The sequence below is a fragment of the Neoarius graeffei genome, chromosome 1 (assembly GCF_027579695.1).
Source record: "Neoarius graeffei isolate fNeoGra1 chromosome 1, fNeoGra1.pri, whole genome shotgun sequence".
NCBI lineage: Eukaryota > Metazoa > Chordata > Actinopteri > Siluriformes > Ariidae > Neoarius > Neoarius graeffei.
Window position 1 is genome coordinate 123,162,907 of NC_083569.1, and position 26,189 is coordinate 123,189,095.

The 26,189-nt window shown below is 41.6% G+C and overlaps 1 pseudogene; it reads left to right on the top strand.

Moving 5' to 3' along the window:
* The window catches only part of LOC132886221 (zinc finger protein 208-like), an 86,009-nt pseudogene extending 61,783 nt beyond the window's left edge, over positions 1-24,226 (top strand).
* Positions 24,227-26,189: the final 1,963 nt, after the last annotated feature.

Here is a 26,189-nt window from a genome sequence, read left to right on the forward strand (position 1 = left end):
TGCCTGTAATGTTCAGACTATAAAAAACTTGCAGCTTGTTTCTTTGTAAAACTGCACACATTATAGATGAGATGACTTTTTCTTTTTTTTTAAAGTGAAGAGTTGTCACTCGAAAATGTTTTTATAGTATTTTTGAAAGTGTAGAAACATTAACTTTCATCATTTTTGGAAGAATCTTTGCTCTACAACATTTCTTTGATTGTACCGAAGACCTCAGACATTACTGTATTTTTAAACCACCGTAGATGTGTGCATACTTGCCAACCCTCCCGATTTCGGCGGGAGGCTCCCGATTTTAGCCTCCATCTCCCGCCTCCCAATCATATTTGTTAAAAACTGGATAATCTCCCGGTTTTGGGAAATCCTTACTGCCAAATTAAAAATACTCCCGATTATGTCCAGTCGGAATCGTATATGGGACGCTGCTGACATCAACTGATTTTTAACCAATCAACGAACAGAACGACAGTCACTTCCGTAATGTAGGATTCACCCAGGCTGTCCGACATTTTTTCAAGTAGTCATTCATCATGGCCACTAAACCCAATACCACACGGCAAAAATATGAAAGCAAATACCAGGTTGCATGGGAGAATGAATTTCCATGGATAAGCAAATGTTCGACCAGCCAGTTACACATTTTGAGGTAAAGACACCTTAAATCAGAATATAATGGACATCTCATCTCATTATCTCTAGCTGCTTTATCCTGTTCTACAGGGTCGCAGGCAAGCTGGAGCCTATCCCAGCTGACTACGGGCGAAAGGCAGGGTACACCCTGGACAAGTCGCCAGGTCATCACAGGGCTCTGACACATAGACAACCATTCATGGTCAATTTAGAGTCACCAGTTAACCTAACCTGCATGTCTTTGGACTGTGGGGGAAACCGGAGCACCAGGAGGAAACCCACACGGACACAACATGCAAACTCCGCACAGAAAGGCCCTCACCGGCCCCGGGGCTCGAACCCGGACCTTCTTGCTGTGAGGCGACAGCGCTAACCACTACACCATCATGCCGCCCCTATAATGGACATTCGAGTGTGAAATTAAACTAGTCTTCCATACCATTTCAGAAACAAACTGTACAACTTCTAAAGTGTTGAGTGAAATTTTGCATGACAGAGAATGTGTTTGGTGAGTGTATTTGAATAGTGTGGGAGTTTCTTAGTGCTATTTTGAATTTATGTTTGAAAGTTTACAAGTGAATTATCTGGAAAGTGATTGATTTTGATAGAGTTTTGAGGTTTGAAGTGAAAGATTACTAGCGAGTGTATTTTGGTCGGACTAAAATTTTGCATTCGAGTGAATTTCTTTGTGGAGTATATTTTGATAGTATGGTAATATTTATAGCGCCATTTTTACATTTTGTTTGAAAACTTTCAGTCAAAGTTTGCAAATGAGCAAATTCCTTTGCTGCATTCCGATAGGATTTTGATAGGATTTCTAGTGCTTTTTAAAAATTCTGTTGGAAAGTGTTTAGTGAGAGAGATGCATTTTAGTCGTAATGAGACTGTACAGTAGGGTGCATCAGTTGCCCCCTAAAAATGAAAAGTTCCTCCGATCATGATGCATTTTTGTTTTTATGTTCCTTTTGGTAAGAAAACACACTGGGTGAAATATTTTGACAAAATTCAAAAGTTTAATGGTGGCACCAGGAGCTTAAAGTTATGGAAAAAGCTGCTATTTTATGACTTTTATGACAAAATTTCGATCACTTTTCATGAAACATTATGGCACCTTATAGAGTATACCAAATATCTTAGATACACATTTTTAGTACATATTCTAAATATATTATCAAGCACAGTTTGAGTTTTAGCTGTTCATTGAATCATTGTTCAACTACTTTTAAACAATACAAATGTATTATGAATCACATTAATGCTTCTCAATCCCTTGCAAAGGTTCTTAACATGATCTCTGGCTCACAAGAAATCGATAAATGGAGTCCAACATTGTGATTCAAACCTTACGCGAAAACATAAAATAAGCGTTTTTTGGCAAAAAAAAAATGAACCTCATGGTGCCACCATTAGACTTTTGAATATGGTCAAAAAATTTTACAGGATGTCTTTATTGGTGAAAAGGAACACCCGAACAAAAACGCATCAGATTTTATGAAAGTGAGGGCAACTGATGCACCCTACAGTGCAGTATTTATTTAATTGAGTTGTTACTATTTTGGTTAAATCTTATTAAAATTTAATTTATATATTTTTACATGAGCTTACAGAAGGAAAACACATTTCATGCAATCCAATAATACTTTCATTCACTGTGGCTATTTTAAGAAATGATAAGCATGGGTCTCTGTATGGATACAATATTCAGGCAGGAGATTTTTCAGCTCAAAATCTGACTTAAGACTTCCCTTTCATTGTTATTATATTAAAATTCAAGACAAGAGTATTATTTCAGATTTTTCACTCTGAGCTCTCTCAGGCCTGATACAGGAATCCCATAACCTACAGGAACTGATAGAACAATATCAACAATTCAAAAACTCTTTAATTGTATACATTTCAAATGGTTTGCAATTAATTCAGAGCATTTTTTAACATAGTTACTGGAAGAACCAAGTTATGTCTTATCATTTGGTTCAATCAGTTGCAATTAATTAACCAAGTACCATGTAAGTATACATTTAACAAGGAAAACGAAGATCTATGTTATAAGATATACACACAAGATCATGTTGGTTAAGAAAAACAAAACTAAAATTTGGTTACTGAGATGGCTGATGTCAGAATCCGATGTCATTACTGTGTAACTTTGAGTGTCTTTGATATGTGCTTGGTAATTGCTCTTGATAGCTGTGTAGTCACGGTAGTGTGTTTGTCTGTATGGTGATTGGTGAATCATTTTGCATCACAGAATATGCCGCAGCGGTGCAGCCGCATGGACTCTGGGGCCTGTGATTGTATTGCCCAGACCAGTTGGTCTCCTAGTGGAAAATCCTTAAAAAAATGGAATTAATTGGGATCCACTGTTTTTATCATCAGACCCTCGGCCAACTGAAAATGTCGTTCACAGTCATATGAAAGTGGTAAAAAAGTCTGCATTCTATCACCTAAAAAACATTTCTAAACTCAGGGGTCTCATGTCAAAGCATGATCTAGAAAAACTTATTCATGCTTTCATCTCCAGTAGGGTTGATTACTGCAATAGCCTTTTCACAGGTCTTCCAAAAAAGACCATCAAAGAGCTTCAACTAATCCAAAATGCAGCAGCAAGGGTTCTTACAAGAACAAAAAGGGTCGTCCATATCACTCCAATCCTAAGGTCTCTGCACTGGCTCCCAGTGAGCTATAGAATTGACTTTAACCCTTTGGTGACTGACCCCTTGAAAATGGTTCCTCCAGGAACTATGACTTTTCAGTTGTCAAGACAACAGAAGAACTAAAATACAAAAACAGAAAGATACGTCACAATGCTCTTGTGCACAAAACAAAATGCTCTTGTATTTTAGTTTTTCCGTTGTCTTGACGACTGAAACGTCATCGTTCCTGGAGGAACCATGTTCAAGGGGTCAGTCACCAAAGGGTTAAAGCATTACTTCTTCTATTTAAAACATTAAATGGGATGGGACCCAGCTACCTACTGGATATGTTTCAATTATATGCACCAACTAGGTCTCTAAGATCACAGGAGAAAAACTTGCTAGTAATACCAGCTGTCAAAACGAAGTGTGGTGAAGCAGCCTTTAGTTGCTGTGCTGCTAAGCTTTGGAACCAACTTCCAGATGAGATCAAAAATGCTCCTACTGTTGTTAGTTTTAAATCCAGGCTCAAGACAAAGCTGTTTTCAGATGCTTTCACTTGATTAATTTTTACCTAAAGTGTAATTAATTTCCTTTAACATAATTTCTTTTAACTTTGATTTTAATGATTTTACTTTAATTCTTTATTTTAATTTCGGATTTTAATGATTTCACTTTTACTTTAATTCTTTGTTACTGTTCTTATCTCATTATCTGTAGCCACTTTATCCTTCTACAGGGTCGCAGGCGAGCTGGAGCCTATCCCAGCTGACTACGGGCGAAAGGCGGGGTTCACCCTGGACAAGTCGCCAGGTCATCACAGGGCTGACACATAGACACAGACAACCATTCACACTCACATTCACACCTACGGTCAATTTAGAGTCACCAGTTAACCTAACCTGCATGTCTTTGGACTGTGGGGGAAACCGGAGCACCCGGAGGAAACCCACGCGGACACGGGGAGAACATGCAAACTCCGCACAGAAAGGCCCTCGCCGGCCCCGGGGCTCGAACCCAGGACCTTCTTGCTGTGAGGCGACAGCGCTAACCACTACACCACCGTGCCACCCTACTGTTCTTATGCTTTTATTTTTTGTGAAGCACATTGAATTGCCTGTGTGTATGAAATGCGCTATACAAATAAACTTGCCTTGCCTTGCCTTGCACTTTTCTCCCCCATGAGAATTTTGAAAAGTTGGCAAGTACGGAGTGTGTTTTTTTTTTTTTTTTTTTGCATTTTGTAATGGGACAGTTGTAGTTTTGACAACTAATAATAATAAGAATAATCTGTGCATGCTTTCTTTGTAAATTTATAGTGGGATTAAAAATGACGCCTCCGCTCCAGTCCAGCAGGTGGCAGTAAATCAGTGCGCATTCACTGAGGAGTCGCTTATAATCCATCAACGCTCATCATCTCTACATGAAAACAAAGCGTTTCTGCAACCGTTAAAATCTCATCGAACTGAAAACCGTTAGCATTTAGCTGGCTAAACGTGTTGGGCTTTAAATCCTGAGGTAAGTGAAAGTGAAACTGGTTCTTTGAGCTGATGAATGGGTGGGTTGGGGGGGGGGGTTGCTACCTTTTGATTTAATATATATATATATATATATATATATATATATATATATATATATATATATAATATCTTTATTTTTATTAAAACAAACAAAAAACAGCTTTAATGATTGCAGTAATGTTATAAACCTTGTGGTACACAGAGGTTCAAGCAAATACAGACGTTTTAATCATTTTCAACTGAATATTTCTTGACCTTAAATGTAGAAATTGCCTTTGTTTTGCCTTCAGACTGAAGTCAGCTTTGGAGCTTTTAGTCCCATCATGCAGTCCTTCTTCTCCTCAGACTCCACCACAGTCAGTGCTGTGTCCATGCTGATCTGTTTTTCTTTATCAGTCTTTGTGAAATGAATTAAAACCTTTGCTCTTCCTTTTGACAGGCCCAGAACTCCCAGCATCCTCTCCCTCCCATTTCAGCATCTTTTATAATAATTATTATTAAAGTTGACCTTGTTAGCTACTAGAAAAAGTGACGAACGAGTGAATGAACTCATGAAGAGTGTTGCCATCTCTTTTCAGGGGAAAATAGCCAGAGGAAGCTCAGATAAGTCTCCAGGTGACATCATGGACTAAATTGCATACTAGTGATTCATCATGACCAATCAGAATCAGCTTTATCCACCAAGTATGCCTGAGCATACAAGGAACGTCTTCCTGTTTTGATTGTGATCCGACAGAGCACGCTTAGACACTTATTCAGCTTGCACTAGTTTTACATGAGGAGGTGGGGTGATGTAATGTAATAGTTTCTGGAGTTTCTCAGATTTTAGTCCTGTCCAAATTCGCAAAAAGTCTTTTTTTTTTTTTTGTCACTGTTTACCTTCTGTAAAACAAGTCGTAGAAATAACATTGTGTTATTATACTTAGAGATACAGTGGTGCTTGAAAGTTTGTGAACCCTTTAGAATTTTCTATATTTCTGCATAAATATGACCTCAAACATCATCAGATTTTCACACAAGTCCTAAAAGTAGATAAAGAGAACCCAGTTAAACAAATGAGACAAAAATATTATACTTGGTCATTTATTTATTGAGGAAAATGATCCAATATTACATATCTGTGAGTGGCAAAAGTATGTGAACCTTTGCTTTCAGTCTCTGGTGTGACCCCCTTGTGCAGCAATAACTGCAACTAAACGTTTGCGGTAACTGTTGATCAGTCCTGCACACCGGCTTGGAGGAATTTTAGCCCGTTCCTCCGTACAGAACAGCTTCAACTCTGGGATGTTGGTGGGTTTCCTCACATGAACTGCTCGCTTCAGGTCCTTCCACAACATTTCCATTGGATTAAGCTCAGGACTTTGACTTGGCCATTCCAAAACATTAACTTTTCTTCTTGAACCATTCTTTGGTAGCCTGGCAAGCCAGACTAAGGCTACGTTCACACTGCAGGCTGAAGTGACTCAAATCCGATCTTTTCGCCCATATGTGACCTGTATCCGATCTTTTATTGACAGTATGAACGACACAGATCCGATTTTTTCAAATCCGACCCAGGCTGTTTGGATATGTGGTCCTAATTCCGATCCCTATCCGCTCTTTTCATATGCGACTTCAGTCTGAACCGCCAGGTTGCATTCATCCGACTTACACGTCATCAACAAGCCACAAACGTCACTATTCTGCGCTGAAGTAGGCGGCGGGTCTCTCAAAAAAAGTTACAACAACATGGCGCATGACCACGGGTGCAGATAGAGGGTGGGACTCGCCCCACCCAGATTTAAATTCACCTCGTTCGGTCCCCCCCACTTATAGGGAGGAAAAAATGTCTATGCTGTCTTTCTTTGCATAAGGCAAACCTCATGGAAAAATCAAAAGACTAATTACCATTCGGTTTATTGAGGTGCACGGCAGTGTATACATAGTTGCAACAACTCACATAAAACAAAACAAAGACTGATATTCGGTTGGTTGAGCTGCGCAGACTGCACAGGTTGCGAGCTCGAGCTTGGTTGCTATGGTTACTAACAACAAGTTTGACAGGCATATCGGGGTTGGGGTTGGTTTGCTGGCAGCTTTGTCCCTCCCAGTTTTTCGCCCCCCCCCCCTCCCCGTTCAAAAAACGTATCTGCGCCCCTGCGCATGACATCAATGCGAGGGACGCTTCGGGCTGTGAAGGTTCTGAATCTTCTCAATGGAAGGACGCAGAGGTTAGGGAGCTGATTTCCATTTGGGGGGATACAGCTATTCAAGCTAGATTGGATGGGTCATACCGCAACCGGGCGGTTTTACTTCCGTAAACACTGGCCATGCTCACTGCGTGTGACGTCGTCGTATCCTGCAATGCGCATGCGGAACACTTTTAGGTCGCTTTTCGTTCATACTGAGGATCACATACAAGTCGCATATATTTGTTAATGTGAACGACCTCACAAAAAAATCGGATTTCACAAAAAAATCGGATTTCACAAAAAAATCGGAATTGAGCATTAAGTCTTGCAGTGTGAACGTAGCGTAAATGTGAATATTTAGTCTGGCCTCGATCTGTAGACATTTCTGAAGGGTGGGGGTGGAACAAACCGCTGTCTTTCAAACTGTCTCTGTGCGTATAGGCCAACGCTCTGACCAATCAGCGCAACAGTGACTGTGACGTAGTCAGAGCGACAGAAAGCAGTGGCGGAGACCTTGAAATAAATAATTTTTCAAAATGCGTATTAATTAATAAACAGGTTCTAGATATTAAGAAGTTTGGAGATAATGACCACAAGTTTGGAGTCTGTACCACATACTTAACATACACTCTTATTTTTTCCAAGTGTTTTTCAAGGGTTTGCTTAAACTGTTTTTGAGAGTTTTTATTTAGTGGTGTTTGGTGAAATAATTTCCCTTAAATTTAAAATAACAGGAAAATAAGAAACAATCAAAAAGTAATGTTTCAAAGCTGTTTATTAATTCTTTGTACTGCACAAACTAGCCCCATCCTTTTGGCTACGAGCAGAGCCAGCTGGTAGATCAGACTTTTGCCATAGCCGGTCGGCAAAACAGCGAAAACGTCCTTCTTGAAAAGGAATGAGCGGAGAGCCTCTTCCTGCTCATGTTTCAACGAAAACTCCAAGTCTAATTCTTCTAAAACTGATTCCAAAGCGGAGTCAAACATGCGCTGTTCACTAGCGGTAGCCATCTTTCCTGTTGTGCTTTCTCCAGCGTCGCACAGCTTTGTCGTCACTCCTGCAAAAGCCCGCCCAAGGAATCCAAACAAAAACCTTGCGTTGTGATTGGCGGGCACGATTTGATACCCGGGGTGTTTTTGTTTATATGGTGCGAGGCTAGACCCATTCGCTAGGCAAAAATATTTTTGGCCGCTAGGCGGGTGGGTCTAGTTTACTAGGCTAATTCTTTGGTAGAACGACTTGTGTGCTTAGGGTTGTTGTCTTGCTGCATGACCCACCTTCTCTTGAGATTCATTTCATGGACAGATGTCCTGACATTTTCCTTTAGAATTCGCTGGTATAATTCAGAATTCATTGTTCCATCAATGATGGCAAGCCGTCCTGACCCAGATGCAGCAAAACAGGCCCAAACCATGACACTACCACCACCATGTTTCACAGATGGGATAAGGTTCTTATGCTGGAATGCAATGTTTTCCTTTCTCCAAACATAACGCTTCTCATTTAAACCAAAAAGTTCTATTTTGGTCTCACCCGTCCACAAAACATTTTTCCAATAGCCTTCTGGCTTGTCCATGTGATCTTTAGCAAACTGCAGACGAGCAGCAATGTTCTTTTTGGAGAGCAGTGGCTTTCTCCTTGCAACCCTGCCATGCACACCATTGTTGTTCAGTGTTCTCCTGATGGTGAACTCGTGAACACTAACATTAGCCAATGTGAGAGAGACCCTCAGTTGCTTAGAAGTTACCCTGGGGTCCTTTGTGACCTCGCTGACTATTACACGCCTTGCTCTTGGAGTGATCTTTGTTGGTTGACCACTCCTGGGGAGGGTAACAATGGTCTTGAATTTCCTCCATTTGTACACAATCTGTCTGACTGTCGATTGGTGGAGTCCAAACTCTTTAGAGATGGTTTTGTAACCTTTTCCAGCCTGATGAGCATCAACAACGCTTTTTCTGAGGTCTTCAGAAATCTCCTTTGTTCATACCATGATGCACTTCCACAAACATGTGTTGTGAAGATCAGACTTTGATAGATCCCTGTTCTTTAAATAAAACAGGGTGCCCACTCACACCTGATTGTCATCCCATTGATTGAAAACACCTGATTCTAATTTCACCTTCAAATGAACTACTAATCCTAGAGGTTCGCATACTTTTGCCACCCACAGATATGTAATATTGGATCATTTTCCTCAATAAATAAATGACCAAGTATAATATTTTTGTCTCATTTGTTTAACTGGGTTCTCTTTATCTACTTTTAGGACTTGTGTGAAAATCTGATGATGTTTTAAGTCATATTTATGCAGAAATATAGAAAATTCTAAAGGGTTCACAAATCAAAATCAAATCAAGTTTATTTGTATAGCGCTTTTAACAATAAACATTGTCACAAAGCAGCTTTACAGAATTTGAACGACTTAAAACATGAGCTAATTTTATCCCTAATCTATCCCCAATGAGCAAGCCTGACAAACTTTCAAGCACCACTGTATGTGCGTGGCTATTCCATCATATCCTGTGGAAAAGGAGTTTTTTTGCAGTTCTACTCCAGAATGGAGCCCTGATGAAAATCTTTTAAGATCTTCTGTAAAGTTCTTTGTGAGGGACTTTGAGGGTCCTGTTCAGGATCTCAACAAAGATCCTCAAAAGATCTTCAAGGATCTTTAAAATTTTTGTCAAGATTTGAAAGGATCTACAAAGATCTTTTAACAACTTGCAGAGATCTTCAAGGATATTCAATTTTCATGCCAATAAGATGGCTTCTTTTATTCCTCTTTCAAACCACCAGTCTTCTCTCGCTAAAATGTGTACATTGCAGTCCTGAAACGAGTGTCCTTTGTTATTGAGATGAAGATAGACTGCAGAGTCCTGGCCTGAGGAACTGGCTCTCCTGTGTTGAGCCATGCACCTGTGAAGCGGTTGTTTCGCTTCCCCAATGTACAGGTCCGTGCATTCCTCTTTGCATTGAATTGCGTACTCTGTTGTCCTGTTTGTGCCTGGGTATTCTGTCCTTAGGGTGGACCAGTTTCTGCCTCAGGGTGTTATTGGGTCTGAAGTGTACAGGGATGTTATGTTTGTAGAAGATCCTCCTGAGTTTTTCAGATAGTCCAGAAATGTAGGGAATGACAATAAGGGCAAGAAGCCATCTTCATCAACCTGGAACGACCATCACTGAACAGAGGAGGTGGTCTGAGACACCACTTATCAGCCACCTACAATGCAGTCCTCGGCACACTTCCCAGAAAACTGAATACCCATCCCCACCAAAGTCAGCTGACTTCAATGACTCACATGATGGCAGAGAGAGTCAATGACCCACAGCTCACCCTAACGACTATCTAGGCCGCTAACACCATTCACACCCAGCTCCCAGTGACCTACACCTACAGGATGACTCAACGACCGAGGTAACCTCAATGACTCTCCTTAGGGTTGCTTTTGATCCACTAGAGGATAAATACCTGGAATTCTCCACTAGTCAGACAGAACTGAAGAAGCCTTATATGGCCTTTTTCCACTACCCTTTTTCAGCTCACTTCAGCCCGACACGGCTCGCGTTTCGACTACCTTAGAGCAGCACGACTCAGCTCGCTTCAGCCCTACTCAGCACCCAAAACTCGCACGGTTTTGGAGTGGGGCTGAAGCGAGCCAAACCGAGCCGAGTGGGGCTAGGGGCGTGAGGAGACACTCCCCTGTGCACTGATTGGTGAGGAGGAGTGTCCTCACATGCCCACACACGCCCCGCGAGCACGCTGGGATCTGTAAACACCGTAAACCCAGAAGAAGAAGAATTACGAATTACGAGAATTTCTGAAGCCTTATGCGCCTCGCCTCATCTATACGCTCTTGCCAGTATCTGTTGGCGTTGTCGGTGACAACAAGCCACAGCACCAAGACCAGCAACACTAACGACTCCATGTCCTCCATGTTTATTGTTTACTATCCGGGTTGTGAGACTACTGCTTAAAGGTCACTGATGTCACTGTTTGCGCCGCCTAACTACATCACGTGATGTCCACCCACTTTCGCTAACTCCACCCAATGTGTCCACCCACTTCCAGCCAGCACGGTTCAGCGCGGTTGTAGTCGAAATGCAACTCCAACAGCCCCACTCAGCCCAACTCAGCACGGCACGGCTCAGCCCAACTCAGCCACGTTGGTAGTGGAAAAGCGGCATTAGATGAGAGGTGAAACGTCTTCAAGAATTTCAAGCAAGTCCATTTGCCTTCTTTAGCACCTAGGGTTTACTATGACCTGAATGACTGAGAACCTTCATAGGCATGTGAGTAGGGAGTAAAACTTTTGTGGTGACCAGAGGAATTGTAACTTCATAGCAGAGATTAATTCAGGATGTAATAGCTGTAGTGATGACATTGCAGTCCCAAACTGCCATCCTGAATCCTGCAGTATGACATATCTGAATATCACTAAAGTATCCACTGCAGTACATTTGAAGATTTCTGAGTCTGATGGAAACTAGTTTGGAAATTGTACAGCCACTCCTGTGTGTATTATTTATAAAGAGATTTCTTATCTCATATGAATCACCCATAAATATTACAGATGTTCTGTGGTGAAATTACATTACCCCACCTCCCCATGTAAATCTAGTCCAATTCAAATAGGGCTTTACACATACAGTACAAACACTCCACTCAAGTGAAAAATGATGAAAGTAGCTGTGTTACATTATTGATTAATTTTGTGTTTTGTGAGAGCACTTTTCTTCAACACAAAAAGCTACATCGTGCTGACGTAAGCGTATTCGGACCCGGAACAGTGAGCACGATGTGAGGGCAGGTCAGTGGGGATGGGGGACAGTTGTACTCTGGCTCGATACAAGGCAACTGTTCTTGTGTGATACTCCTTTTCCACCAAATCAGTTCCAGGGCTGGTTCGGAGCCAGTGCTGGTGCTGGTTCACAACTCGTTCAACTTGCGAGCCAGCTGAGAACCAGTTTGCTTTTCCATAGCTCGTGGTGCTAAGGGAAGCCACATCATTACGTCGCTGTATACGTCAGTTACGTTGCTACGTTTGCATAAACCTTGGCGCGAATATCGAAGCAAAAACAACATGGAAGAAGCAACAGCAGCAACAATAATAATAATAATGGATGACTTCGCGTTTGTACAGCTGCTGCTTCTCGTCGCTTAAAAATGGCGATCTTTCGCGGTCTTGTTATTGTTGTTGGTCTTAACAACTCCGCCCCCCCCACTGACGTAAGTGGTTCTTTCCTCTGGCCCAGCAGAGAGTTGGTGCTAGCCAGTGATGTGCGTGAACGAGTTCAAAAGAACGCGTTCACTGAACACGCCCATTTTTTCATGAACTTTGAACTGAACGCAACACATGTTTTAATAAAGAACTTGAACGTGAATTTGTTCACATTATGTGTCATGAACGGCAGACATCACTGTAAATGAACGTTGGAATTTGTTTAACTCAAGTGGCATTTGTTTTCTCTTTTGAAACGCAACGAGAGAAAGTCTCCCCCTCCTGTATTCTCGCAGCCGGTGCCGCTCAAATCATGTATCACACCAGACAGAAATGGCTTTGACATTGTGTGCGCAATGCATTGCGGGGACCGTAGTGTCCGGCCGAGAATAGTTGAATAACATACTGGCTTCCGCACTACGTTACCCATGATGAATTGCAGCAGGGCGGGGTAGGCGTAGCAGGCAACGATGAGAGTGAGGAGGAGAATGGGCTGGAGCGAGAGAAGGAGTGTGTGAGAGACCAATGATGAGAGTGAGAGAAAGCGCTGCAATTTAAAAAAAAATGGCTAGTGGAATGCATGTTTCATCACCTGGTAAGAAACCCACAATTGCAGTGTCATGAGCAAATGTCTACAGCAGTGGTTCTTAACTGGAACAGTCTTGGGACCCACAATTTTCCATGGTCATTAGGTCGCGACCCAATTTTTTTAGCGTTCAAGTCAATTTAATGTAATTCTCAAAATATAACCATAATATGTAATAATAACTATTATTATTATTATTATTATTATTATTATTATACCTGTGTTTGCATCTGCATGGCCATTATATGCTGTATAATTATAGTATCATTCGATAGCGGTATTGTCTTCAACTTATTTGCCGCTGCTTCATTGACCATCTCCCTGACCATATCCATAGCAGCAGGTAAGATGAGGTCTTCTGCTATGGTGTGAGGTTTCTTGGCCTTCACTATCCGATGAGCTACGTGGTAAGACGCACGGAGTGCCTGCACTTATGTGGAGCATGTTGCTGTTAGCCGCATTTGCGAAGCCCTCAGTTCTTGGCGCCGTCTTTCAAAATACTCAACTGGTTTATCTTTGACCGTCGGGTGTTTTGTGTCCAGGTGACGTTTCAGTTTCAACGGCTTCATGCTCTCATGTGCAAGTGTCTCACCACATACCACACAGATGGGTTTCTGTACCATTTTGTCCTCAACACAACTAAATCCATATTTCAAATATTCGGGGTCGTACCATCATTTCGACATGTCGTTCACCGCTCAAATGACTAGCACGCACGTTATGTCGCATAAACATTCTGCGTCTATGGCAACAGATGACACGGAGCTGGAATCGTCTATCAAAATAAGAGTTGTAAATTGTCGCAGAAAAAAGTTGCACTTTTTTTTTTAGTGAATCAATGAATTAGCATTTTTTTTACACCACAGCTCCGCGACCCACCCGGGACCCCTCCGCGACCCACTTTTGGGTCGCGACCCACCAGTTAAGAAACACTGGTCTACAGTGAACAGTTTCAGAGAACGTATAGTGATTTTCTAGCTCGTGGTCTGAAAAATTTTTTATTTTCATATCTCACCAAAAAGTAAAATGAACTGAACTTTGAACTAGTTCAGAATTAAAATTGTGAACTTTGAACGTGAACTGTTCACTTTGAGCATGTATGAACTGAACTTGAACTAGTTCAGAAAAGGTGTGAACTGGCACAACACTGGTGCTAGCCTGGAACCTGTTTTTCTGGCCCCAGAGTCAGTTCTTTGTCAGTGGAAACAGAAAACCCGGTTCCAAACTAAGCACTGGCCCCGAACCAGCCCTGGAACTGCTTTGGTGGAAAAGGGGCATGAGTGCGTCCTTAATGAGCACTCACACAGAGCAGTTAACACACTGGCACATGACAGTAAAATGATATTAGAGTACAGGAATTGTCCAGAAAAAGTATTTGCATTGCATTGTGAATTACTATATTGCATGTGGGTATGATATTGCACAAAAGAGGTGTAGTGTAAATGTTGTATCAAATCTCAAATAAGGGTACATGTAGAAGGAAGATATTCACTTAGAATAGAGTTACAGCACTGTGTAACTCGAGAATGGAACATTAAATTATTTAAGAAATAAATGATCTTTCTGATAGATAGAAAGAAGATCTCTTTGGTCATGGCAATACAAACGAAACTGTTTACAGGATGCTAAACATTCTGTCAGGAATGCAGACAAAAAGAAGCAGTCGCTAAAGGTGTCTAAAAAGTCGCCAAATGTAGCAACAACTTCTTCTCTAAGTTGGCAGCGTTGCTAAAAGAATGACGATTACAAACGTACTAGACATGCTAGAACACTGCAGTGGACCACCGTTACATTTATTGTCGCTGTCAACCAGTTCTGGATAGCTTCCATGATAGTTACGCAGTATAGATGTGTAAAATATAACTGTATAGTATATGGACACAGTGTTTTACTGGGAAATACACCACTCATATTTTTTATGAGCTCCATCTGGGACATGGAGAACCAAAACCATGACATAAATCTCTATATGTCACTCGTAAGGAAATTGATGAATTGTTTTGATAAATTTGGGCACTTTTTTTGTTTGTTTGTTTGTTATGTGTCGATATAATAAAAAGAAAATCACATGTTGGCCTGAAGATATGAAGTTTATCTTCTCATGTTGAAAAACTCGCATTTTTCATACAAAATACATCACGGATCTGAGTGACATATTTCCTGATATTTCACTCCGATGACGTCATTCCCAATGTTTCCCGCTGACTAGACGTGCGTTGTCAAAATGGAGAACCAGTTCAAAATTAAAATTATTTTGATTAACTTGTGAATTTTTTTTGTGGATGTGTCCATATAATGTAAAGAACATTACGTGGTGGTGTGAAGATATGAAGTTTATCTTCTTGTTTTGCACATATTTTCACTTGTTCACTTTGTCACTTGTGATACAGTAAATACATTCACCATTTGAAGATAAACTTCACATCTTCACACAACCTTTATATATAAAATCAGACATATAAAAACATGGGACATTACATGCCTTGGGTAATGCAATATATTTCCCATGATAGATTTATATATAATATAAATGTATGCATGTTTTTTTATTGTATGTAATTTTTTATATATAATGTATTACACACACATCCTGAACCATGGGGCGGAGCACTTTAACACCTTGCTAAACCGTCCATTCTCAGTGTCTGAAGAGGCTCTAAATATGATCCCTCAGAGGCGATTACTGTAGGGACTAAATCTCCCACCAGTGCTGGATGAGGTCACAAGGGCTATCAAGCAGACCTCCTCAGGGAAGTCCCCTGGTGTACAACCCCGATTCCAAAAAAGTTGGGACAAAGTACAAATTGTAAATAAAAACGGAATGCAATAATTTACAAATCTCAAAAACTGATATTGTATTCACAAAAGAACATAGACAACATATCAAATGTCGAAAGTGAGACATTTTGAAATTTCATGCCAAATATTGGCTCATTTGAAATTTCATGACAGCAACACATCTCAAAAAAGTTGGGACAGGGGCAATAAGAGGCTGGAAAAGTTAAAGGTACAAAAAAGGAACAGCTGGAGGACCAAATTGCAACTCATTAGGTCAATTGGCAATAGGTCATTAACATGACTGGGTATAAAAAGAGCATCTTGGAGTGGCAGCGGCTCTCAGAAGTAAAGATGGGAAGAGGATCACCAATCCCCCTAATTCTGCGCCGACAAATAGTGGAGCAATATCAGAAAGGAGTTCGACAGTGTAAAATTGCAAAGAGTTTGAACAGATCATCATCTACAGTGCATAATATCATCAAAAGATTCAGAGAATCTGGAAGAATCTCTGTGCGTAAGGGTCAAGGCCGGAAAACCATACTGGGTGCCCGTGATCTTTGGGCCCTTAGACGGCACTGCATCACATACAGGCATGCTTCTGTATTGGAAATCACAAAATGGGCTCAGGAATATTTCCAGAGAACATTATCTGTGAACACAATTCACCGTGCCATCCGCCGTTGCCAGCTAAAACTCTATAGTTCAAAGAAGAAGCCGTATCTAAACATGATCCAGAAGCGCAGACGTCTTCTCTGGGCCAAGGCTCATTTAAAATGGACTGTGGCAAAGTGGAAAACTGTTCTGTGGTCAGACGAATCAAAATTTGAAGTTCTTTATGGAAATCAGGGACGCCGTGTCATTCGGACTAAAGAGGAGAAGGACGACCCAAGTTGTTATCGGCGCTCAGTTCAGAAGCCTGAATCTCTGATGGTATGGGGTTGCATTAGTGCGTGTGGCATGGGCAGCTTACACATCTGGAAAGACACCATCAATGCTGAAAGGTATATCCAGGTTCTAGAGCAACATATGCTCCCATCCAGACGACGTCTCTTTCAGGGAAGACCTTGCATTTTCCAACATGACAATGCCAAACCACATACTGCATCAATTACAGCATCATGGCTGCGTAGAAGAAGGGTCCGGGTACTGAACTGGCCAGCCTGCAGTCCAGATCTTTCACCCATAGAAAACATTTGGTGCATCATCAAACGGAAGATACGACAAAAAAGACCTAAGACAGTTGAGCAACTAGAATCCTACATTAGACAAGAATGGGTTAACATTCCTGTCCCTAAACTTGAGCAACTTGTCTCCTCAGTCCCCAGACGTTTACAGACTGTTGTAAAGATAAAAGGGGATGTCTCACAGTGGTAAACATGGCCTTGTCCCAACTTTTTTGAGATGTGTTGTTGTCATGAAATTTAAAATCACCTAATTTTTCTCTTTAAATGATACATTTTCTCAGTTTAAACATTTGATATGTCATCTATGTTCTATTCTGAATAAAATATGGAATTTTGAAACTTCCACATCATTGCATTCCGTTTTTATTTACAATTTGTACTTTGTCCCAACTTTTTTGGAATCGGGGTTGTAGATGGCATGCCTGCCGAGATATACACTTATGACGGACTTTACATGAGGAAGAAACTTGCCCAATTGTTTGTATGGATTTGGGAGGAGGGAGCGGTACCACAGGATTTCAAAGATGTTTCCATCTTGCACTTCTACAAGCGTAAGGGCAACCAGTTGATCTGTGACAATCATAGAGGTATATCTGTTCTCTCTATTGCAGGAAAGATACTAGCATGTGTCCTCTTAAATAGAATGTTAGACAGCTTGTTGAGTCAATATACCCAGAACCACAGTGTGGCTTTAGAGCTGGGATAGGGACCACAGACATGATCTTTACTCTGAGGCAGATCCAAAAGAAGTGCGAGGAACAAAACATGGACCTCTTCATGGTATTTATCGACCTAGCCATGGCTTTCGATACTGTTAATCACGATGGCCTTTGGTCGATTTTACGAAAGCTTGGTTGCCCCGAAAAGTTCTGGGCGATCATCAGGTCCTTTCATGAGTAAATGCTGGCTCGGGTTCAGGAATGCAGAGAGTCATCTGATCCATTCCCTGTTACCAACGGAACCAAGCAAGGTTGTGTCCTTGCTCCAACCCGCTTTTCCATTGTGTTTTCTCTGATGCTACTGGATGCTTTTTATGAATTAGACAAGAGGGTGGATATTCAGCTTTGTTCAGATGGCGGCCTGTTCGACTTAAGACACCTGCAGTCCTGTACAAAGACGTGATCAATGCTGATTCGTGATTTGCTCTACGTGAACGGTTGTGCTTTAGTCACCCGCACCCTTGAGGACATCCAGCTAATAACAGCTAAGTTTGCTTAGAGAGGTTTGGTTTGACGATCAGCATTACAAAGACGGAGGTCATGTACCAACCAGCCCCTGACAGAAGTTATGTAAACCTGGTTGTTACCATCAACAACGCACCACTTAAGTCTACTGAGAAATTCTGCTATCTGGGCAGTATCTTGTCAAATTCAACAACCATAGATGACGAGATTATACAGTGCATAATTAATGCTAGCAGTGCATTCAGAATGCTCAGGTATAGACTGTGGGATGAGCGTAGTGTCAGACTGAGTACGAAAATGAACGTGTATAGAGATCTTGCAGTCACGTGACCGGAAAGTACACAACCGCCATCTTGTCGGTCAAAAACACCGCTGAATACTGCTGCACTCGTGTACAGAATGGATCAATTTCAACCGACGGACTACACGGCTCATTTTTCTAATGAACAGATAACTAGATATATGTCTAAAATAAACGATCTACAGATTTGTGACCCTTATGGCTTACTGGACGGAGTTTTCACGACCGGATTTTGAACTGCCAGCGGAATACCCGGACGTGTATAATTACCTCATTAACTTTCCCTCGCTGTTCAGTGGTGAAGCACTGCGTGCTTATAAATCTCTGGACAGTTATCTCTACAGAAATTCAGGATTTGTCAGCGACTCAGATGTGGCATCTTGTAAACAAGAATCCTCATTGGATGGGTAAGTCACTTAAGTATTGACTATAGCACTGACCAGCCGATTATAGAATAAGGTAATTCCAAATCGTCCGTCTTGTTTACATGGATCTGGCGTTGGAGAGGTAGAGGCTTGGTAGTGGAGGTTTGAGTGGCTGTTTTCTGAGCTTAATCAACAGGCCGGCTCTGTAGCCTCGCTTTTGCTTCCGCTCCCAGCGCCGCCTCCTTCGCTTTGCTTCCGATAACAATCCACGGAGACCCCGCTGGTCTCGCTATCTCGTCCAGAATGTTTTTTTTTTCTCGTCCGGAATGTTGTGCATGCGATGGAAATCGCTACAAACCGTCATTTTCTGCTGGAAACCAATGTCCAGTAAGTCCATACGGTTGTAGTGGATATTGAAGTCTGGTACAGACGAACAACACGCAAAAATACACACAAAAAACATAAAAAACGTGCACAGGTAGGGAGAGCTTGTAGCCGCAGCTGTTGTAGTAGAATTGTATATAGTAGGGTTTTCCAGAAGAAAAGGTAGAAGTAAAAGCAGAAGTAGAACCAGAAGTAGAAGTAGAAGGCGGAATATGGCGTTTGACCGACACGATGGCGTCTGTCACAATCTGGATCGGCTGTGACGTCACATGCAAGTGCTCCATAAGGCTGTGATTCGTATTACCCTTCTGTATAGCTGTGAAACTTGGACAACCTACCGTCATCATATTAAGCTACTGGAGCAGTTTCAACAACGCTGTCTAAGGTCCGTATGTGGCATGAAATGGCAAGACAAGGTCTCTAATGTGGAGGTCCTAAAGTGCTGTCATGTCCCAAGTGTAAAGTCAAATCCTCAAAGCACAGCTTTGTTGGGTGGGACATCTCGCCAGAATGGAAGATTCCAGGATACCCAAAGCCGTTTTCTTTGGCCAACTTTGCAATGGAAAGAGAGCGGTAGGCAGACCCAGACTACAATACAAAGACACTCTCAAGCAGAACTTCAAGGCATGTGATATTCGCCTGGATAGCTGGGAAAGCAGTGCTGAGGTGCGTGCGATGTGGTGTGACGTGTGCCTGAAGGGTATTCGGACGTTTGAGGAGAACAAAACCAAAATTCTACGCCAAAAGGGCCAAGAGGAAGACTAACTCCGCTGCAGAGAACTCCCCATATATCTGTGAAGCTTGTAATCACAGTTGCCAATCACGTATCAGCCTCCTGGCACATAAAATAACTCTTCATTAACTGTGTCGCAGGATACTCGTGCGTTATCAATGGTGTGAGAATTCATCATCATTTTATATAATATATTATGATGATTTTTTAAGGGGGGAGGGGGGGGACAGTCCTGGGGAAAACTGGGGAAGATGGCCTCTTTAGAATGGCTCCTCAGTGGCGCTCTACTTTATTTAGCGTGTAAGGCTTTCTAAATAAATAAATAAGTTTGACTGCTAGAAATATTAACATTTTCATGAAACTGAAGTCTCCTGAAGTAGGAGTTTTAGTGTAAACAGTGTTCCTTTATTCTTTATCATCTTTTTAATGGTGAGTGTAGATTTATTTCAGTCGTACTGCAGTTTAATCAACTTTACATTTTATATTTAATATAATACTTCAAACACTTCACTTCATTCGGCTTTATTGTTAAAGGTGAAATTTCTGTAAAAATGAATAAAATTAAAGAAAAATCATTGAATTAAGTGTGTCCAAATTTTTGACTGGTACTGTATCCAAAGTCAGGTTTGGTTGGTTAAATGGTTTTTAAGGGCTAATATTTTGGACATAATTGTAAATAATTTTACTGTAAAGTCCAAACGAGCAGAACTTGAGGACGATGGTATCAACAGGCATGCCTCACCAACAAGTCTTTTCGTTCTTGTTACTAATTTGTGTGCATCAGATACTTACAATATACAGTCCCAGTAAAAAGTTTGGACACACCTTCTAATTCAGTGTTTGATCTTTACTGTCATTAATTAAAAGCTACTTCAAGTCTTAAAGTAATGATGGATGTCGTTTCTCTTTACTTAGTTCTTGACGTAATATGGATTACTACAGTTGTGGAATAGGGCTATTTACTGTATTTTTATTATTTACTGTTTGATGTCATGCATTAAGATGGCCAGAAACTCGTTCACCTTTTGATGAGGTGCACCTGTTAATTGAAAAGCATTCCAGGTGACTACCTCATGAAGCTGGTTAAGATAATGCCAGTAGTGTGCGAAGCGTCATCAAGGTAAACACTGGATACTTTGAAGAATCTAAAATATCAAACCTGTTTTGTTTAGCATTCTTGTTTTCCACATAATTCCATATGATCCATGTGTTATTTCATAGTTTTGATGACTTTTTAGTATTGTTCTATAATCTGGAAAAGAGTAAAAATACCATACAGAAAACCGATGAACGAGTGGGGTGTACAAACTTTTGACTGCTACTGTATATAAAATGGTGTAAATCATGACCAAGACAAATGTATTATGTGGCAGAGGAAACTCCTTTTGGAGAACAGATTTCAGGTTCAGAATGCTCGACAGGATTAGGTAGATCTTGGGGGTGGAGGTTTGTGAACACAGGTGGGAATAGGGTGGGAGGGATCAAGGAGTTCAAGAGCAACAAAAGTAATTCAAATGTCTAGCCACGCTACTTAATTGCTAGAGAATTAATCTTGAAAACAATTGACTAATCTTACCTAAAGCACTTTTAAGTGAGCAATATGACACAATGGGGCGCTGTTAGCTCCCTCACCAAAATGGATTATTTTTCTACAATGGAACATCTCCCATGTTGTCTTCCTCTCATTCGACAACAATATTCTAACAGTTACGGTTTTTATTCATTCAAAAGTGACGCACAGTTTTGATATGTCTATATTTACTTTTAATGTTGTGGAACATCCATGAAACAAGTTGCTTCCTGGTGCCATTTGTATTATAGCAGCTATAAACAGTCATTCCCTTCCCATCCCCTCTCTCTGTTTTCTCTCCCAAAGTTAAAAATACAAAAATATTGTAGCTTTTCATGTTACTGTGAAACCACAAAGCGTAAACTCCTCTGCACTGATTGACTTTCCTATGTTGGAAAACAGAAAATTAGCATACATAGATACAGGCAAGCTGTTCCAGGAAAGCATTTCGTTATGGGGTGGTTTGATGCACCCTATTTAATAATAATGTACTTATTTACATCAGACACATTAAATGCTGTCATTTCACCTTTTTTAAACAATGGTATTGACTTTTTTATTTTTTTTTCTGCCCCAGAAATGAGCAAAACGGAAAACGTCTTCTCCTGCTCCTTATGTGCTCTTTCCTACAAATCTCAAATTGACCTCGATGACCACATCGAGACGTGCCACTATGAGGAATCAAGAGAAATTAAATATGAAATTGACCTCGATGACCACATCGAGACACACCACTATGGGGAATCAGGAGAAATTAAATATGAAAACATGATGCACAAAGGATGCTCCAGTAGTGAGCAGGAGACTGGTTTTAATTTACCAACTACCACCAATCACAGTCCACTGGCGGAAGATCTTCACCAATACCCAGAATGTGGGAACAGTTTTACTGTTCAAGTGATTGATTTCCAAGCACATCATCACGTCCTTTCAGGGGAAAAGCCGCATCAGTGCTCCGAGTGTGGGAGAAGTTTTAACTGCCAAGCTAATCTCAAAGTACACCAGCGCATTCACACAGGAGAGAAGCCGTATAAATGCCTGGAGTGTGGAAAGAGTTTTGCCCAGTTGGGTCATTTTCAACAACACCAGCGCGTTCACACGGGAGAAAAGCCGTATCAGTGCTCGCAGTGTGGGAAGAGTTTTACTCGTCAAGCTAATCTCAGAACGCACCAACGCACTCACACGGGCGAGAATCGCCATCAGTGCTCACAGTGCGGAAAGAGTTTTACTTACCGAAGCAATCTCGAAATACACCAGCGCATTCACACGGGAGAGAAACCATATAACTGCATCCAGTGTGGGAAGAGTTTTGCGCAAGTCGGTCATTTGGAACAGCACCAGCGCGTTCACACGGGAGAAAAGCCGTATCACTGCTTGCACTGTGAAAGGAGTTTTGCGCAATTGGGTCATCTTCAGCGGCACCAGGCTGTTCACACAGGGGAGAAGCCCTATGGCTGTTCACAGTGTGGAAGGAGTTTTGCTGAACGGGGTACTCTTAAAGCACACATGCGCACTCATACAGGAGAGAAACCTTATCGCTGCCCACAGTGTGGAAAGAATTTTACCAAAAGTGGTAGCCTCAAAGCGCACATGCGTATTCATACAGGAGAGAGACCATTCCCCTGTTTACAGTGTGGGAAGAGCTTTTATTGTCGGAGCCCTCTCCTAATACATCAGCGTATTCACACAGGAGAGAGACCCTTCCGCTGCTTACAGTGCGAAAAGAGTTTTTATTGCCGGAGCCGTCTCCAAATACACCAGCGCATTCACACGGGAGAGAGACCCTTCCGCTGCTTACAGTGCGAAAAGAGCTTTTATTGCCGGACCCACCTCCAAATACATCAGCGCATCCATACAGGAGAGAGACCATTCCATTGCTTGCAGTGCAGGAAGAGTTTTTATTGCCGGACCCATCTCCAAATACATCAACGCGTTCACACGGGAGAGAAGCCACATGTCTGCTCACAGTGTGGCAAGAGTTTTAGTCTGTTGAGTACTCTCAAAGTACACCAGCGCATTCACACAGGAGAGAAGCCGTATCATTGCCTGCAGTGTGGGAAGAGTTTTACACAAGTGGGTCATCTTCAACAACACCAGCGCGTTCACATGGGAGAAAAGGCGCATCACGGCACGCATTTCAGTACGCATTTCACGCAAATGGGTCAGCTTCAAAAACACAAACCTGTTCAGACAGGAGAGAAGTTGTATCGCTGTTCACAGTGTGGAAAGAGTTTTGGTCTCCTGAGCATTCTCCAAGTTCACCAGCGCATTCACACGGGAGAGAAGCCGTACGTTTGCTCACGGTGTGAAAAGAGTTTCAGTCTGCTGAGTACTCTCCAACTTCATCAGCGCATTCACACCGGAGAGAAGTCCTACCTCTGAGCACAGTACATCAGGATTTTTACTGAATTCATACCCTGCTCTATACCTCGATCAATCTTTTCTTTCGCACAACTGGAAGTCAGTGGTCATGTATTAACCTTGCAGGACAGTGACACGTCCCGTTCACGGGTGCACATTGGGTGCTTTCCTTTCGTTGCATGACATTTACTGTGTTGATGATTGATTATTTCATTTTCAGGACCTGTTAACACTAGTCATGGTGGTTTAAATTAGTCGTTCGTTTATATTTTAAGGAATAGAAGCACCAAAGTTTGTTGTGCAAACAATAACCGTGAGCAGACGGATTGTTCAATAGCGTATAGAGCTGGAGGGAGGAGAAGCTCTACTCTAGAGCAACCACACGGACTCAATACTGTCCCAAGTTATTTTTTTGAGTTGTCATTGATTTGGGAGTCATAATTAAACATAATTCATCAATAATGTCCCAAATTATATAGTCTAGCTGTTGTTGAGCCATTGCTTAATGAATCTGCATCTTGACCCTGCCCCAATTTAAGTCCAGACTCCTTTACTTTCTACATACGATTTTTGAGAACATTGTTGCCAAACTCCTCTGTTCCTATCTGAGTCAGATTTCTTTTTTTGACCTCTATTGGATAGGACAGTGTAGAGACAGGAAATGAGCGGGAGAGAGAGATGGGGAGGGATCGAACCCGGGTCCCCGGATTTATGGCACGGCGCCCCAGCCACCTGAGCCACGACGCCCCCTCAGTTAGATTTCTGGAAGAATCGTAGTACAGAGTACATAGCACAGGATCAAGTTTCCCTGGATTGTCATTCATTCATTCCCATTTTGGTCCTTTTGGAATTATGTGACCATTGAAATGATTAACCATGAGATTTTAATGAACAGGCATAGAAAGTCTGGTTTAGATCGGACTAGACCAACCATTACCAGTTTGTTAACACTAACTGAAATTGTTCAGAGTATAACTAAGTGTAGGATAGTGCATCCAACAAAAGTTTTCTTTAAAGGGCTCTTATTATTCTTTCTTTTTTTTTTCAGCACCTGGGACATGGTTTATTCCTGAATTCCAAATATGTGTTTTAGAGCTCTTTGTACCTGTCCCTTTGTGTTCTACATATCAATATAATAGTATATTTAAATAATATATACAAATAAGTAGTTTTGGAGATGGTGTGTTAATGTTATAGATCGTCACTTTCAAGAAAGCTTTGGGGAAGTTTTTTTTTTTTTTAATTATTATTGGACTTGTGTTTGTCCAATTAAATGTGCTCTAGAATGTACTTGCCCAGCCCTACTGGCTAGGTTTTTTTTTTCCCCTTTGCTATGTCTCTTTTCCAATCGGGTGTCCAGTTTAGATCCAATGACACTACAATAAGTGGTGGTCTACGGTGGGACAATTATGTAATGTGCTTCCCCATATCTGTGATGGCCTGAGTAGGATCCCAGTCAGACATAAAACGCACAAACCTAAACAACATTTGTTTGTCATGGAGCAAACTACGTAGCATGTGATGCCTTCTTCAGGTCGCAACACAAACTCCACAGTTGCGAACCACCTCTACTACAGATTCCATTTCCCATAATACAGGGTGTCCCAACACTCTCCATCCCATGGGAGAAATTAACAGTTTTTTAGCAAAATGTAACTTCATTTACAAAACATTGTCTATATGAGTGCCATTTCTTTGAAAACACACACACAAAGTCGTCTCTCCCACATGAAGAATTCGCATTAACGCGTGGTCTGTTCTGAGTAATTGCACTTTGAATGTGTTCCTTTAAAGCGAGGCGGCCTTTCGAGTTCATAAAATTGGTGAAATTTGGTCATTGTGATGCATGTTTATTTCTGCAATATCTCACCAAAGCAAAAACAAAAAACGGGCCATTCTGTGGCTGGGAAGTTATTTAATTTGAGGGGATTAAAGCAAATAATGTGCATGAAATTGCTCGTTTCGCGCAGTCAAGCAGACAGAGGAAGTCCGTGTGCGCATGCGCAGGTTTTTCTTCTTCTTCTAGGTTTTACGGCAGCTGGCATCCACAGGTTTACCTTTGAGTGTGCACTGACAGTTCCATCATTCTGTCGCTAAACAAACAGCTGATCACACCGAGGCGCTCGCTGAGTGCCGATATTTATTAGTTTGGTCCTGCATTCCCTTTCCTTTGCAACATGTCTTTTCTCGCTTTCCATTACTGTAGTCCAGGGGTCTTCAATCCTATCCACAAAGGGCCAGTGTGGCTGCAGGCTTTCATTCCAACCAAGCAGGAGCTACACCTGATTTCACTTGTTTAATCATTTCACCCTCGTCTCCAGTCAACAATCAAGTGAGCCTCCAATTTGGCTGTAATGAAAGCCTGCAGCTACACCGGCCCTTTGCGGATAGGATTGAAGACCCCTGCTGTAGTCGGTCTTTCACGTTTCATTCGTACACTCACGTCCGCCGTTGTTCTCTCCTGTTTCAAATTTGTATCCCACAATGCCTTGCGTGAACGGGGAACGCCCACCACGTGATGCATGATGTAGTATCTTGAATTGGGTCATGGTGAAGCAGGAAAAAATAGCGGA